The sequence below is a fragment of the Pyrgilauda ruficollis genome, unplaced genomic scaffold (assembly GCF_017590135.1).
Source record: "Pyrgilauda ruficollis isolate IOZ18807 unplaced genomic scaffold, ASM1759013v1 scaffold23, whole genome shotgun sequence".
NCBI lineage: Eukaryota > Metazoa > Chordata > Aves > Passeriformes > Passeridae > Pyrgilauda > Pyrgilauda ruficollis.
This window is the reverse complement of record NW_024522539.1, coordinates 8,953,218-8,968,864: the sequence shown is the minus strand read 5'-3', so window position 1 is coordinate 8,968,864 and position 15,647 is coordinate 8,953,218.

Below are 15,647 nucleotides of genomic sequence, written 5' to 3'. Positions count from 1 at the left end.
GCCGTGGACCTGCTCGTTCGGGTGTTCACAGGACTGTGTACACAGACGCACTTACTCTTTCATGGAGATAATACGCCCAATTCACACATAAGACAGGCTTTTAACTTCACCCACACAGAGTTATAATTAATACTCTGCCATCAAGAGTGATTATTTTCATCTCTTTTTTTAAAAATCTCACATTGATTTATCCTTTCTTTCCAAGGAAGTTTAGAAGTTGTGGGAAAGGTTTTATGTTTGTTTGTTTTTACTTTGTGTCTAATAACTGGGGGTGTCCCCAGTATTACCTTGGGACATCATGGGAATCCTGAAAGAAAAACTTAGCCAGCAACCAAATACCTTCCAGCTACGGACAGTAGAACCCCTTTCCTGACAGACAACTATTTCCTGACACCAAAATAGAATTTCAATCCCATACACTCAAAGTCCATGTCATTGGTGGGGGAAAGGAGCAGGGTGAACGACACAGACATTTTCACAAGGCTGTGGGATGACACCTCTCCCATGTACCTGCTCTCTTCACCATGATCAGAGGGTTACTGTGGGTGTTGAAGGAGGCTGAAGTCCTTACTTAATCACTGATGTAAAAGTTGCTATGTTCTGTTCTGCCAGCTGAAGGTGAGGTTCCATTTCCGCTGAGAAAACCATGGCAAAAGTGACAAACCTTTAATGTTCATGATGACCTACATCCTTGGATATTGCTTTGATGTGACCATTCCTCTCTTCTAGGGGAAACAGTGAGGGGTGACATTTTCTGAGGGTAAAAACAGCAGCCTAGAAATCTTGTGGAAAAAAATCTCTCACCATGGATCTGAACATTTTATAACACTGTTTTTACACCATTTACCTCATTTTGTTAAATTACATACTCCATTCATCAGAGAGAAGTTGTCTTGGTCCTCTCTAATTAGCTCATTTTGGTGAGTATCCAAAAGCTGTGTTTTATGAACCAGTGCTGCATGAGACTTACAAGTATCTAATGGAATTGGATCAAAATGGGGTAATGCACTCACTATGTGTGTCATGATAAGATGAGAATTGGAAATTGGAACTGCAGTTGCCTTAGCATTTTCTAATTCCTTAATCTTTTCCAATCTTGCATTCAAGACTGTGCTTTCATCCCCATTTATAAAAATAAAGCTTAAGTTTATGGAAGCATAATTGCCTGTGAAATTCACATGATACAAGATTTTGTATATTGCTTTTGTTCATAAGGTCTTCCTACTTCATTCATGCTCTTTGCAGAACTGTCTTCTAGGAGATAGAGGGTTTTAGTCCCATTTCTCCAGTGCCCTGAGACATTTTCCCTGGCAGACCCAGTTAACCCAGTTTTCTGCTCATATTTGGGGTAAATGCAGTCCCTTCATCTAAATTCCTACGATTCTTCCAAATGGATGAGATGCTCCTCCTTCTGAAATGTGGCACTGTTGTGGTCCTCCTTTCTCTTCCAAAAAGAGGATGAAGCCCTGTCCTCACTTCAAGTCAACGGTGAAAGTCCCAGGGATTTGAGTAAGGCCCAGATCTCATGCAAACTATTTAACAATATCAATATTGAATGAAGCAATTTTTCTACAGGCAGTTCTATCTTGAACCTCTCAACCAGCACCGTGTCCCAATTTGTGTATAGTTCCCATTAATTTACATTATTTTTGTTTAATTTAGTATTCCAGTTGTTTAAGGTATTTTCAGTTCTCTGGAAATGAGAACTATAAATATTCTATCACAATTAATCAGTTCTCAAGCTTCATATGTGACATGATCTTTCATTTCCGAGCTGGCTCAGGCACAGGATGTGTAAGGGAGGGTAATTCAGTCCTCATTTAGTATTCACAAGTGTGCCCTTATTGCTGTGGCATGCTTAGGAACACTCAAAATACTGAAGGCACAGGATCCCTTGGTAGGATTCAAGCTGAGGAATAAAAATATCCACATTCTGTAAATGGGTCTAACTTCTTTAGATGAGCAATTTCTCCTATTCCCACAGGTCTCCTAAAGATATAATTTTTTGATTCCTAGATACAGGGTGAATATTCTTTTCAGAAAGCTGATCTAACAATCAGGACGATGTACCCAGCATTCTGAAAAGCAAAGAGCTCACTGGGCTCTTCCTCTCTCTGTGTTTCTGTTCTCTCCTTTTGTTTGGTTTTCACTATTGTTGTCTTCTGCCACTCATTTTATTTTAGATGTAATTTTATTGCAGAATAAACCTGCTGTTCGGTCTTTTTAAACTATTATACTTCAAGGTAGTTTTCTCTCTATTTCCCATGGCAGATAGTATTAAATAAAATATTCAGTACTGTGATTTTCTCTTTTTTCCAAGTAGACTGATGAAATCTGCATTTTTTTAATCCAGCAGGACTGTGCCATTTCCCTTTTTTCCCCCTTTGACAAATAACCAACCATTTTCTATCTTTAAATGTTATCCAGGAGTTGAACCAAAATAAGCTTGGGGGAATTCTTGATTTTTACATTTGAAACAGAGAGTTTCTTTAATCTCCTGACAAATGGAGAACTAATGTAATTATAATATCACTGGATATAAAATGTTAAAGGTGAGAAACTGAGAAAAGAAAGGATTTTAAATAATTTTGTTGAAACCTCTCTGATTTGCAGTATTTGTTTTTAAAACCTACCTAATCTGATACAGAATAAATAATTAGGACAAAATATCTATTTGCTTAAAATAATAAATGCTCTTGTCCTTTCGATTAAAATGTCAGAGCTCACAATAAACATGAGACCTTCAACAAGTGCTCCAGCAAGTCATCTGATTTCTAAGAAAAAAGTTTTCCTCTCCAGTCTCCTTCAGAAATAAACCAAAATAATAGGATTACTGTGTCTTAAAAAGCAAAAAATAAAAGGGAGAAAGTAATTTAAAAGCTATTTGTCAATCTACTTTAAAATGGGTTGTATGTTCTCTTATTATTCTGTGCAGTTTATTCTTATGTTTACTTGGTGCCAGGAAGCACCTGCCTAACTGGAGTCATAGAAGTTCATGCCCAGTCTCTACTTCACTCTTTTAAGATTATCCCGTGAAATATTCAAGTGCCAAATCCAAGCAGATGTTTATGTAAATGCAAAGAGCTGTGGTACACGTTGCCTTCTCAATAAAGACAAATGCAGCCAACCAAAAATAATTTCAAATGAGATCTTAGAGAGAGAAGACCTGGACACATAAAGAAAGCCAGCAAAACCAGAACAATGCCTGCAGTCAGCACAGGACTCCAGCCTGGATGTGAGCGCCCAGCAAGGTGTTGAAGGCTACAAAACTCTAAGAGGCTGCTGCAGTATAAGGTGCTGACCACTGGCAGAGAGCGTCTGTCAGCATTAATTCACAATAGGACAGATCCTCTAGGCTCCTTTGTACTTTGGTCTGCTAGAAATCCAGCCTGGGACACATCCAGGAGTGCACACTGAACATTTGTAGAGGAGGTGCCACACTAGGAGCAAACCTTGTTCCCTTATCAGATCTTTTCCTTTGTTCTTTCTAGGTAAAACAGATAATCCCAATTCTCCTTCTTAACGTTTTCATTGATGTAGACACTTTGATTATGTCCACTCCACTGTAAAGGAAATAAGTTTGGTCATCTGGCAGCTTTTTTCTGTATGTAGTGGGCCTTGCTGCTGTGCTCTGGAATCATGCTGGTTTGAACTGGTTTGGCAGGGGACAGACTGGGCTCCGCGGGTGCTGAGTGCTGCGTGTGAGTGTCCTCACAGCTTGTATTTGAGTCTATTTACTTGTTCGTATGCACAACAATGCTGCCTTTTTGAGCACACATGCATGAGTGAAGATCTTCATAAAGCTGCTCAAAGGCATGTGCAGGTCTCCCAGATGAGATAGATCCTGACTTGCTCCTCAAAACTGTACCAAATATGTTCAATTTTTCCCTTCCAATATGCAGGGCTTTGCATTTCATATGGCACTTTAGAAGTTATCAGCTTTTTCACTCAAAATTTATTTTGGGGGCTTTCTTTTTAAATTCCCAGAGAAGAAAAAAAGATTCTATTTCATCTGCAAATACACATTTTGACTCTGGTTTCCTTCCAGGCTTATATCATAAAATTCCTTTTATTTGCATTTTATAAAATGGGAGTTAGAGCAATCAGGCACCAATTATGCAAACGGGGTAGATTAGTTTTCTTTTAAACTAATTCAGATCAAAATTGTTGGTCCTGGCAGGCCAAATTATACAAGAGAAAGGAGAAGGAAAGAACTGTGTGTCTTGTCTGTTAGAAACAGGACCCTCATATTGCGACTTGGCTGTCACAGTGATGGTGACAGCCAAGGCTGCAGCAGAGAAGCAGATAATAGGGAAGAGAGAAGATATTCACATTTTTGGTGAAAAAAGCTTAATTTTGAAACATGGAGAATTGTATGACCATACATTTCAGCAAAACATTTTGCTCACATGTAAATTTCCTTGTATCTCGGGGAGTTTTTAATTCTCAGGCCCTTTCTACCATCTGTAACTCAATCTCTATTTTTTAAAGAAATTGCAGACATCTGTTTAAATACCCATCTCTTCCGTCAGATGGAATTTTGGATTCAAAAATATAAGCTCAAAAATAATACTAAAGTTGGATTTCATTTCCAAGCAACCACAGAGTGGCATTTTCAACACTCCCTTCCCAATCTGCCCACTGTGCTGTGCTGGCTGTGCTGGGCTCTCCAGGACAGCAGCAGTGTCTGCTGTGGCTCCTGAGCTGGGCAAGGGGGTCCTGCTGCATGGGGGCACAAAGAGATGGGGAGGTGGAAAAGAGCCCCCCAGGCTCATTGCAGGAGCCAGAGGAGGGAATGAGAAGGAAATGTGGGATGTTCCTGGAGATTGTAGTGAGAAATGTGTTTTTTTCTTTTTCCAGCCTGTCCTTCTCCAAGTCATCCTGTTTGCCCCCTGGCCTTCTCCCAGGGTCTGTGTGTGCCAGCAGGCAGGTCTTTATCCCCCAGCTACCTCCCAGGGTCACTCATCACCGTGTCCCCATTGTCTCCCTCTCAAGGAAACACTGTAGAGCAAGAGAGGCTGGGGCCAGACATTTCAGAGTATTTTAGTTTCCCAGAACTGCTGCCTTGGCTGCTTGTGGGAATTTGTACCTCAGGCTGGTGCAAAACACCTCATTCTTCGTGTTTCTTTGCGATTCACTCATTGGTGGACTTTAACCTGTAATCAGCCCCTTGCTTGCCCGACTGGAAAGGGAAGACATTTCCCGGGCACAGCAGAGGTCTGATTCATTTCCAGGAATGCCCAAAGGCTTTTGTATTTCTTTGTGGGCTGAGCTGTGGGGATTCTTTGCCTGGATGAATTCTCCAAGGACTGAGCAGCACTGACAGTGCTGGGTGGGAATGAAGCCACACAGGATTTCAAGTCTATTTACAAAACCTGATGGTTGAGGTGGAGTGCTGAGTACCCCAAACAACTCATCTGAGTTTTTAAAGACACAAGGGGCACCACAGCACAAGGTTTTTCTCCTCCAGTTGTAAAAAATCCCTTGATTTAGAGAAGTCAGACCTGGCTCAGAGATTGGAAGTTGGCAGGGCCCAGAACATCAGCTATGGGTGTTTTTCACAAATGGGGATATTTTTCATTTGTGAGGAGAACTGTTTGTCACCACAAAAGCTTTATTTTGCACCATCCTCTGGAAAAAGTGCTGAGCTTTTCACCTTGCAGACTGTCCTGTGGAAAGCAATTGAGATGCATTTAAGAAGTAGGATAATGTCTTTATGCTCATAAGGTGCATTAGAAAAACAATAAAACCAAACCAAACCAAACCAAATAAATAATGCCCCAAAACTGCAAAAAAATAAAACCTAGTGGCCTTAATTTATATCACTTTCAAATAAAGTTAAAGAAAAGTTAAAGACCTTGACTTATACCAGTCTTTTTGTCTAAGTCTTGCTAAACTACAATAATTAATCAATAATAAAAGTGAAGCCAGAGGGTCACAAACCATGCTGATTTTACTACACTAAAAAGTCAGATCTCAAAAAGTAAATTTGAATAGAATAACAAGATAACTATTGAATAGTTATTCAATAGCTATTTGAATAGAATAACAAGATTACAGCTTCCACAAAGAAAGATACCAGGAATACCTTGATGAAAAAGTGAATTTTAAAGGCCTCACTTGGGTTGCAAGTTGGACTGGGTATCCTCCCGGATAGCTCAAGGAGTGTTTCTGCATTCCTAATTCTACCCAATGTTACTTTGTCCTGCAACAATACCTGGATCTCAAAATACATAAATGCTACCAATCAGTTAAATAAACATAATTGGTTTTTTTCTTTTTTCAGTTCAGTGTTTTTCTTCTCAGAAAGTATCTACTGCCAACACTCTAAAATTCAACCTTGCAAAATTCTATATAACAGAAGTTATGAAATTCTTTTATCTAATGGTAAGCACAGATTCCACTTTTCTTGGAAAATATCATGGTCCTTGGGGGATGTATAAAATCCATACTTTTTGAAAAATCAGAGCAAAACTTTATTCAATGCAAATATTTTTTAAAAACCCCAGACATTTTAGAGACATGTTTGCAGCTCAAGCACCCAGAGGAGCACTCTCTAGATCCAGAGTCCTTTCCTGGGTTTAGAAGAAAAAGGATGGCAGGCAGCAGCAGCCATGGGTAATGTTAAACCAAAGTTTTCATCCACAGTTCACTTTGGGCTTTGGAGCCAGGGGAGGGCTCACTGTGCACTACCATGGGAGATGACACCAAACAATTCAGTTTAACACCATGGGACTTGAGCAAAGGGGAGCAGGACACTTACAACTTCCAGAAAAGCTCTTAACTGTGTTTTGTTTTATTTTAGTCTTTAGCCAGCCAAGAAATATTGATATACACACATCAAAACCTTTTCTACATACTCGAGAAAATGAAGTCAACCCTACAAAGTATGGATAATACATATCCTCTATTTTTCATTTACTCTTTCTTTGCAGAAGAGCACATGATTTATGTTGTGAAAGTACCAACATTTTTCTAAGTTTAATTTGATCATTTTTGTGCAGGAATAGGCGAATCTTCATCCATACTCACCTTTAATAACATTTATTACTGTTCTTCTACTCCTCTGACTGAATATTCTCTCTATGTCCATCTGGTGAGTACCCTTTTCCCAAAATAGTTCATGACCACTCTTTCCTATATTTGCATGAGAGATGTACTATTATTATATTTGCATGGAAGGAGTTAGGTGATCCTCCATAAAGGCTTTTTCAGTGATATCACTTGTCCAACTTGTAAATGGATTTACAGTTCTAAATGTGACATCATAAGTGGTATGTGACAGAACATCTAAGCAAGAAATATTTTGCAGTCTCCTAGGAATCTAGCCAGAATTGCTCTGTTTTAGATCCTGTTTGTTTGCCCAAAATAAACTTGGTCATAGAGAATAACCTGCAGCTATTGTTGTTCAGTAGTCAATGTTTTTCCAATATTTAAAGCTGAACTGTAGCTGGATTTAAGAACATGGCTTTTGAGCTACAATTGCACAGCATAAGCTGTTCTGGGAAAGAGCAGGAGCCAGCCCTGGAAGCAAAACAAAGCATGTTTTGAATGCACAGGACATGCAAAGCCACAAATGCCAGCCAGCACCACATGCTTAAAGCCACATTCAACAAACCAGAATTTCCTTGAGCACAATAATGCCTGCTGTGACAAGTAACTAAACTCTTGAGGAAACAGCTGTTAAAATGCATTTTCATCTCCAGCTAAAGGAATTCTCACTATACAGACACCTCCAACAAGGTGATGCTTTGCATTTTCCTTTGTTTTTACATGCAGGCATCTCAAAGCAATAGCATCCAAACAGAAGCCCGCCCTGGCCCCCATGACATCCATGGAAAGAAACCCTTCTTTTGACTTCACTGGGATCATGATTTGGTCATAATTGATTAATCCTCATTCCATTCCTGTGACACAAGGAGGGATACACAGGGATCACTTCACACATCAGTGCAGGATGGTGTTTCTGGAAAATATCAGCTGTTCCAAAACAGGAGCCCAGCATGCAGTTTGAAACAGGATGCAATGGCCAAAACTATCTTCATCTGGAACAATACAGAAAATGCTGAATGGCATCACTTAAAATAGATTTTGGCCAGCATACAGGGATTAAGAGACTTAATTTTCAAAAGGTGCACTGGGACCTTAAATAACCATAAATAGTCAGGACTTTATATTGGTGCCTCGCTGGAAGAGCAGCAGCACACACAGTGTGGTGGTTCCTCATGCCATGGGAACACGTTGCTGCCCTGCTGGATCATCTGCAGCTTTCACCTGGGCCAGTGGGGCTCCCATGTCCAACAGAGAGCCACCACAAAGTCCTGACCCCATGGAATGCAAAATCACAACAGTACTTGGAACCAGTGGAACAAGGATTTCACTCCCTGGAAATAGTCTGTGAGATCTGGCAGCAACATTTCCCATCAGATAGCAACCGTGAGATCTTTGATATCTTATATAACTGCTATCCTTAAATAAATCCTATATCTAGTTCATCATTTTTTTTTCCTGATTTAATTAGAATCGTGCTTAGTTCTTCAGGTTGGTGAAGTCTTATCTTGCAATATGCTGCAGATGCTACTGCTTGGAGATTAATGTTTGCTTTTTAATTAAAGTTTTTACTTGAGAGGTTTGTGATATCCCCACACTACCATTTAAGACCAGGAAAATAACTGTGTGTTATTCTCAAAATGGGCAGCCATAGCATAATAAGAGACAATCATATTCAGCACATCACCACAATCTACTATGTGCTTTTCATTTATATGTGAGATGTTCTTAGCTTGTTTTTAATGAGCCTCCATCAGAACTATGAATTTTCCGTGATAATATCTCTACATTTTTAAAGTTTAGACTGTCGAGTAGTCAGCAAGATCTTCTGCACTAGTTCCCCACCAGCATCAGAAAGTTCAGTTGAGCACTGCCATGCTAAGCAGCTGATTGCCTCCACAGCAGAGCTCTGCAGGTGGAGTGGGCAAGGGGAAGAAACAGCTACAACGCAAGAAAGCAGGAAAGGGAGACCTGAAATGGGGAGGGTGAGCAGAGCCACAGGAGCAACAGCACTGTGGAAATGGTCCAGGAGAGGAAACTGCTGCAAGAGTCTGAGGCAAAAATGGGAGAAGGAATTACAGCAGAACTAAGGGAGGCAAGGATGCTGTGCCTTGACATCTGAGGCAGAGGGGTGCCCAGGAGGGCAGGAGGGGGTGCAGAGGGGTGGCAGCCAACACATAATCTCCTGAAAGATTAGGAACCCTTGTTTGCTGGAAAGAATGATCTCAAGTCCTAATTTAGTAACAGGAGGGAGAGTTGTTACTGCTCAGAGCAGTGTTGGCCCAGACCCCCAGAAAAGCACCAAGCACCACACAGCACAGACATAAACTGAAGAGATAATGCCTTGTCAAAGAGTTTCCAGGCTCTGTGTAGGGCAAGGCACAATGCAGGGATGCACAGAGTGCTCCCAAGAGGGAGCAGACTGCTCAGCCCAGCTTTGCAAAATCCTCCAGGCTTCTCTGCAGCTCAGCTAATTCACTTATACCTTATTTCACTGCAGCACAGTGTGGTCTCAATGCTGATTGGTATGTCTGGAAAATTCTGATTTGCAACTTTTTAAAGCAGTTACTTAACACTAAAAAGACACTCTCAATTTGAGTTAGTACAAAGCTGGCCTATGGTTCAGCCCTTGCTTTTTCTGATGGTCCTTAAGAGGAACTGCATAGAACATTCAGGAACTCTCCTTACAAGAGAAAGAAGGGAGACCAATTCCTGTGCTAACAGCTTCTTGGTAAAGCCATCTGGGAAGAGCCATGTTTATTAAATTATGGAGGGAGCATTACTTACACCAGTTCCACTGACCTCAGCCTTGAGAGGGAACAAGACCCTGAAATGCTGTTCTATTTCAGTGCCTTTAGCAGAACCTGAACCTGTGCTCACACCCTGCACAGGGACAGGACAGGCAGGAGCAGGGCCTTCATGGCACATCTATGGGCAGGTTTCAGACCTGGGCCTGAGAGTGAGCATGGGAGCCTCAGGGCAATGCTCCAGTGCCCACAGAATGTCACCCTTCTGGGAGTAAAACAGGAGACCTAGGTATCCTCTTTAGAGGTTGATTATTTGACTCTGTATCCGAGGCAACTGATTGGAGTGCAACAGGCAAACTGCATCAAGTGTCCAACCCAGGAGAAACGCTACACCCTTGCTGAAAGGCATAACCACTTCCCCCTGCTAGATCCTGGGCTTTGCAAGGATCTGAGTTTGATTTAAACACAGCAGCAATTGCTACCAGATGTGCATGTCGGGGCCCTGAATGCTCTGACAGCCCTTAATTGGCACGACCAGCCCTGGGCCCCCCTGCCCCAGGCATGGGGGCCCTGGGTCCCTGCCCAGCCCTGCTGTGTCTGTTCATCTGGGCAGTGACCCACGTGCTGACCTGAATTTCTGCCTTGCCTTGGACTTGTCTCATCCCCGTGAACTTGTTTGCCCTGCTGAGCTTTGTCAGCTGCCGAGCCTGGCCTGCCCTGCTCAGGGCTGTGGGACAGGCCCCTACCCTGCCAGCCATGCTACCCTGCCCCTTCTCTGCTCCCTGACAGCAAAGACGAAATGCTCTCAATTCCCCTTCCAAACTCAGATGAGTGCTACTAATTTGTATTTAACTTACAAGTTGGTGCTTCCATACTGCAGAGGATTTGAATGTTTTAGACTGGATATGGACAAAAGAAATGAGACAAAACTGAAATTAAATATCCAACTGTAAAAGAAAATTGAGTAGGAATAAAATCTAGAAACTTCTGCAAGTACTTTCTTAATATTTTGCAACTGTCTTAACAATAGGTAATCCATGGTAGCACTGATTCACACATCCCCACTTGCAGAATTACTTGACATCTAAAAAGCATCTGAGTTGGAGTTGAGACAGCGTGATGATCATGATGAGTTTGATATCTAAGCGTTTGGCTACTCTACTTTGAAGCAGTTCTACAGAAGTACACTTAAAGTGCCTGAATATTCCTCCCACTTTTTCTCTCTTTTTTTTTTCTTTCCAATTTGTACAGTACCTACATCTAGGAAATGACATAACCTGTGCACCAGATGTGCTGTGTAAAACTTCTGCCTGCCCCCCAGCCCCAGCATGTGTGCCCCACGGGGTCTAACCCACCTCCACCCCAAATGAGGAACATATGGAGCACCATGAATGGCAGGAACACGACTTTGCTTTGAACTACATTCCTCCTATCAAAGGGTCCTCTGTCTTGCCTTCTTCTTCTCCATTCCTCAGGGTAATCACGAGGAAAGAACTGAACATTTGGAAACGCCTCCCGGGGACAAATTCATTGCTAGTGTAACTCTGCTGAAGTTAATGGTGTTGCACCTTGGATTAAAATGGCACCATAATATTAAAAACTAGAGACAGCATACTACCCTGTAATTACTGTCCAAGAGAGAAAAAAATAATAAAAATGATTCATTCTTATAGACCCCAAAGGGCATAGCTGGCTTAGTCAGTTTAAAAGGTGAAAATAAAAGAAGGCAGCTAGAATGTAGTGATTTTAAATTTGTATATATGTTTATAAATATGAATCAATGACAGCCAGATTTCAAGAGCAATATGCTAGAAATATAATTTAATATGACTGTGATTTTCAAAAGACAGACAACAGAAGTAGCTCTTAGGGAAATTAAAGGCCGTCTTTCATACTGGCATAAATTAGGAAGCAAGCACTCTTGTAAACTTAATGCAAAGGAATTGGGCCCTGCAGCACCAAAATTGTTATTCTGTAACACAATCAAAGACCAAGAGTTGCATTTTCCCCTTTTTTAAAAAAGGACAATGTTTTTTTTTTTTAGCCAGTTAACATTTAAAGGTCATTGTTATGGGAAGGAAACATTTCTTGTATTAAGTTTAGTGAAGTCATTAGAAATGTGCAGTCTGTTCCTTTATGGACTTCACTTTACAACACCATATGGAGGTGTGTGAAAGACACTCTGAGGCTCACTGGTACTGTACAGTATACCAGCAAAGGCAAAGCAGAGATCTGACAGAAGAGTTGCATGGGCTTCAGAGGCATTTGTCAGCAGCAGCTGCTGTATTTCTGTCTTGTTATTTAAGTGAGGTTCATCTGGGCAATAATCCTTTCCAACAAAAGAATAAAATCCCATGACAAGAACTCAACTCATCTTCTGAGCACAGGAGGTCCTAGAGAAAGAGCACAACCCCCAGTATTTCTGCAGACTGGCTAAGCAGAATCTCTGCTTACCTATCTCCCAGTGCAATGAATGATGGAGCGAACACCTGGCGCTCGTTATTGCTCAGATGTCCCCTGGTGGTCTGACAGCCTCTGGTGCCCACAGAAACACAGCTTTCCTTTATGGCTAATCAATAACAAGGCTGCCACGCACGCCCTTTGGACTGCTGGAGCCAGAACACGAAGTCTTGCTCTCCCTAGCTGTGCCAGACATCACCATTTCCTAGAATAAATTACCTGGGGAAATCAGGTTTCCTTGTACAAACAAACCAGGCTTTCAGTTACACAGTAACTGAGACATTGAAAAATAAAGGGGGGAGAGGGAAATTGGCTGACAGGAAACCACTGAGGAGTTTCAGCAAGCTAAGAAAAAAAATCAGGGGTTTGAAGACAAATTTTCACCAAAATATTTTCTGAAATGTTACTTTGTTATTAAAAATCCCCAGCAGGATCCATAACCATCTATGGAGGCTTCGCTGCTTATTTGTTTATAGACAAATACTCCCTCAATCAGGCAGGCCCCAATAGCAAGTGATGTTAGTTTCTTAGTTGATTTCTCAAAGTAGACATTAACACTAGAAAAAAAAGAATTCCTCCTGTTTAAAGATATAGAAATGCCCCCCCACCCCATAGACAAATACTCCCTCAATCAGGCAGGCCCCAATAGCAAGTGATGTTAGTTTCTTAGTTGATTTCTCAAAGTAGACATTAACACTAGAAAAAAAAGAATTCCTCCTGTTTAAAGATATAAAAATGCCCCCCCCCAAAAAAAAAATAAAATTAGTTCTCCTTTTCCCTTGCCACTGAGATAGACACATGCTGACTTTTCATTAAAAATGTCACAGCTGTCAAGCTCTACTGAGACAGAGCAATGAACACAGCCTTAAAGATAACAGAAAATTGCAAAATATATAAGATTTTAACCAAATAAAATTTGAACAGTGTTTTCCTTTTTCTCCTTGGTACAGGCTGGTTATCCTGTAGAACAGACCTACCTCTTTACCTGAGAACTGTCTGTAATAAGAAGGGCTAGAAATTAATTTTCAAATGAAAGTTTAGTATAAGGAAAATACATGAGTCCAGAAGCTGGAGATTTAGGTGAAATATCAAATACAAAGTCCTGTGACAGAATAGCAAGAGTTATCAAGGCTAAAAAGGTACAAAACCCCCTGTCATTTTCCATTGTTTCAAGGCAAACAAGACCTTGCTAGTTTTAGCACATACTCCTTTGTTCAGCCAGGAAGATCCATTCTACAAAAGCTTAATTAATTTCCAATAGGCTACAAGGAAAAAGTCTTAGTTTAAAATTTAGAAGATAAGACTTTGTCTAACAGCACATTATTTAACATTATGAAATCCACAGGAAAAAAGCAAACCCTTTGAGGCTTTATCACACTGCAGAAGACTTCAGAAATGTGATTATGAGATCGTGTTCACACAAAAACAACACATTAATTACCCAGAGAGCCTTTAAGTGAGCAGAAAGATTGCAAGAGAGGATTATCAATTTCTCTGTCTTGACAACACTTGGAGCTTGACCTTTTAAGCACTCAGGCACCTAGTCTGTAGGTATGTGCTATGTGAGGCACTTAGTGGGTGTTGAAAGTTCTACTCGGTGACAATACTCATTTCTGAGTGCCTTTATTCCTTTAAAAATCATCTGTCACTTCAGGATTTTTATATGCAGTTTGAATTTCAGAATAACATCTATGAGAAATCTTAGGATATTCCTTCGATTATGATCTCCTTCTTGATATAACCCAAAGCAGCCATAGAGACATGTGACAAAAAAAGAACCAAAGCGAAAGTATCATGCATAAATATATATAATACATAATTGTGTGCCACTCTGGTTTAGCCATTCCCTGCAAATGTTTTTCTATGCAAAATATGGTGATGAGAGCACCTTTCCAATACTGTAATTTGTGAAATATACTGCTTATAGGATTACAAGGGGCCCATGCCTTCAACAGAACTTATATTTATGCCTAAATTATGTATATGTATGGATGACTTGAGTCTATAATTAAAGGTTTAATATTAAGTTTGATCTTTTAATGAAAAATGTCACCCATGAAACAGCAGGCTAGAGCCTCAAAAATAAAGAAGCGTGTACCTTTTATTAAGAATCATCTCCTTAACTTTATGCACGAAATCCTCTGTAGACACACCTGGAACTGCAATATCCAGCGATCAAAATGAAACATATCTGGAGAAGAAATAAAATCCTACTTACTTCTGCCCATTTCAAAGAGGCAGTCAGTAGGAGAGGGATTATAAGGGGAAAACATAAGTGAAAAGATATTATTTTTAAGCCTCAATGACAATTTGTTTGGCTTAGAACTGGCTGTCCAGGCTAAGGTGTTTGCATTATGCTATTTGGATTGAGGTCATCGTCTCCTGCTCTGCAAGTGACAATACACACCGGCTGTAGATGTCACAGGAGAGCAGATTGTAATTATTGCTGTTTATTTCAAACAAAGGGCACTTATGCGTCCTAGTATTTTTGGAGAGTTGGATACTGCTATTGCTGTTGCTGGGGTATTTTGTTTCAAGTGATCCACCTGATTATTAGTCTCTGTGCTTTGCTAGTGCCTGCAATAGAATCTCTAGCAGAGCTTGTAAAAAAGCAATGGTTTTTGAAAGGGTCCTATAAAAAAACCCATTTCTTATACACAGCACAAAAGACTGTTTAGAAATCATTGGCTTAAGTGTTGTGGAAATTAGTCAGCACTGCAAAGACATGGGCGCTGTGGGAACAAGGCAAACTGGGCACCAGGGACACCGACACCATTTCTGCTGCGGGAAGGTCTTGATGCCACCAGCCCTAACCTCACCCGTGTTAAAGGTGACAAGCCTGAAGTTCTGAGGCTCACACATAACTTCATATGAAGGGTGACAAGACTGACCGCTATCTGCAGCACTGGGTGACAGCGTAAGTGTGCTGGTGAAGGCGCCACCACAGAATTATTTTGGTTTACACGGAGTCATTTGCCTGCCAAAAAGCTTCACGTCATCTCATCTTCCTCACGTAGCAGTCAACACATCCCGAAGCTTTTTTATTCCAGAAATACACTTAGATGGCATTACAGGCAGCCACAGGCGCCATGCTGATTTCACCTTTTTCACTTGCACCTTTCGGTTAAAACCCAAACATTTCAGGTGTCACCTCCTTCAAACCCGCGTGGCAGCGAAGGACAGCGCCACACAAGCCTCAGTACTGCTCCTGCCAACGCGCTTGGTATCCAACCCCAGCCGCAGGGAATGGCTGCTTCCACCCCTGCCCGCTCTGCCCGTCCCGGTGTGCCCCGTCCCGCCCCGGTGCCTCGCAGCGTAAGTGGGTGTGCCCCGTCCCGGTGTGCCCCGTCCCGCCCCGGCGCGGGAAGCGGCGGGGCCCGGCCCGGAAGA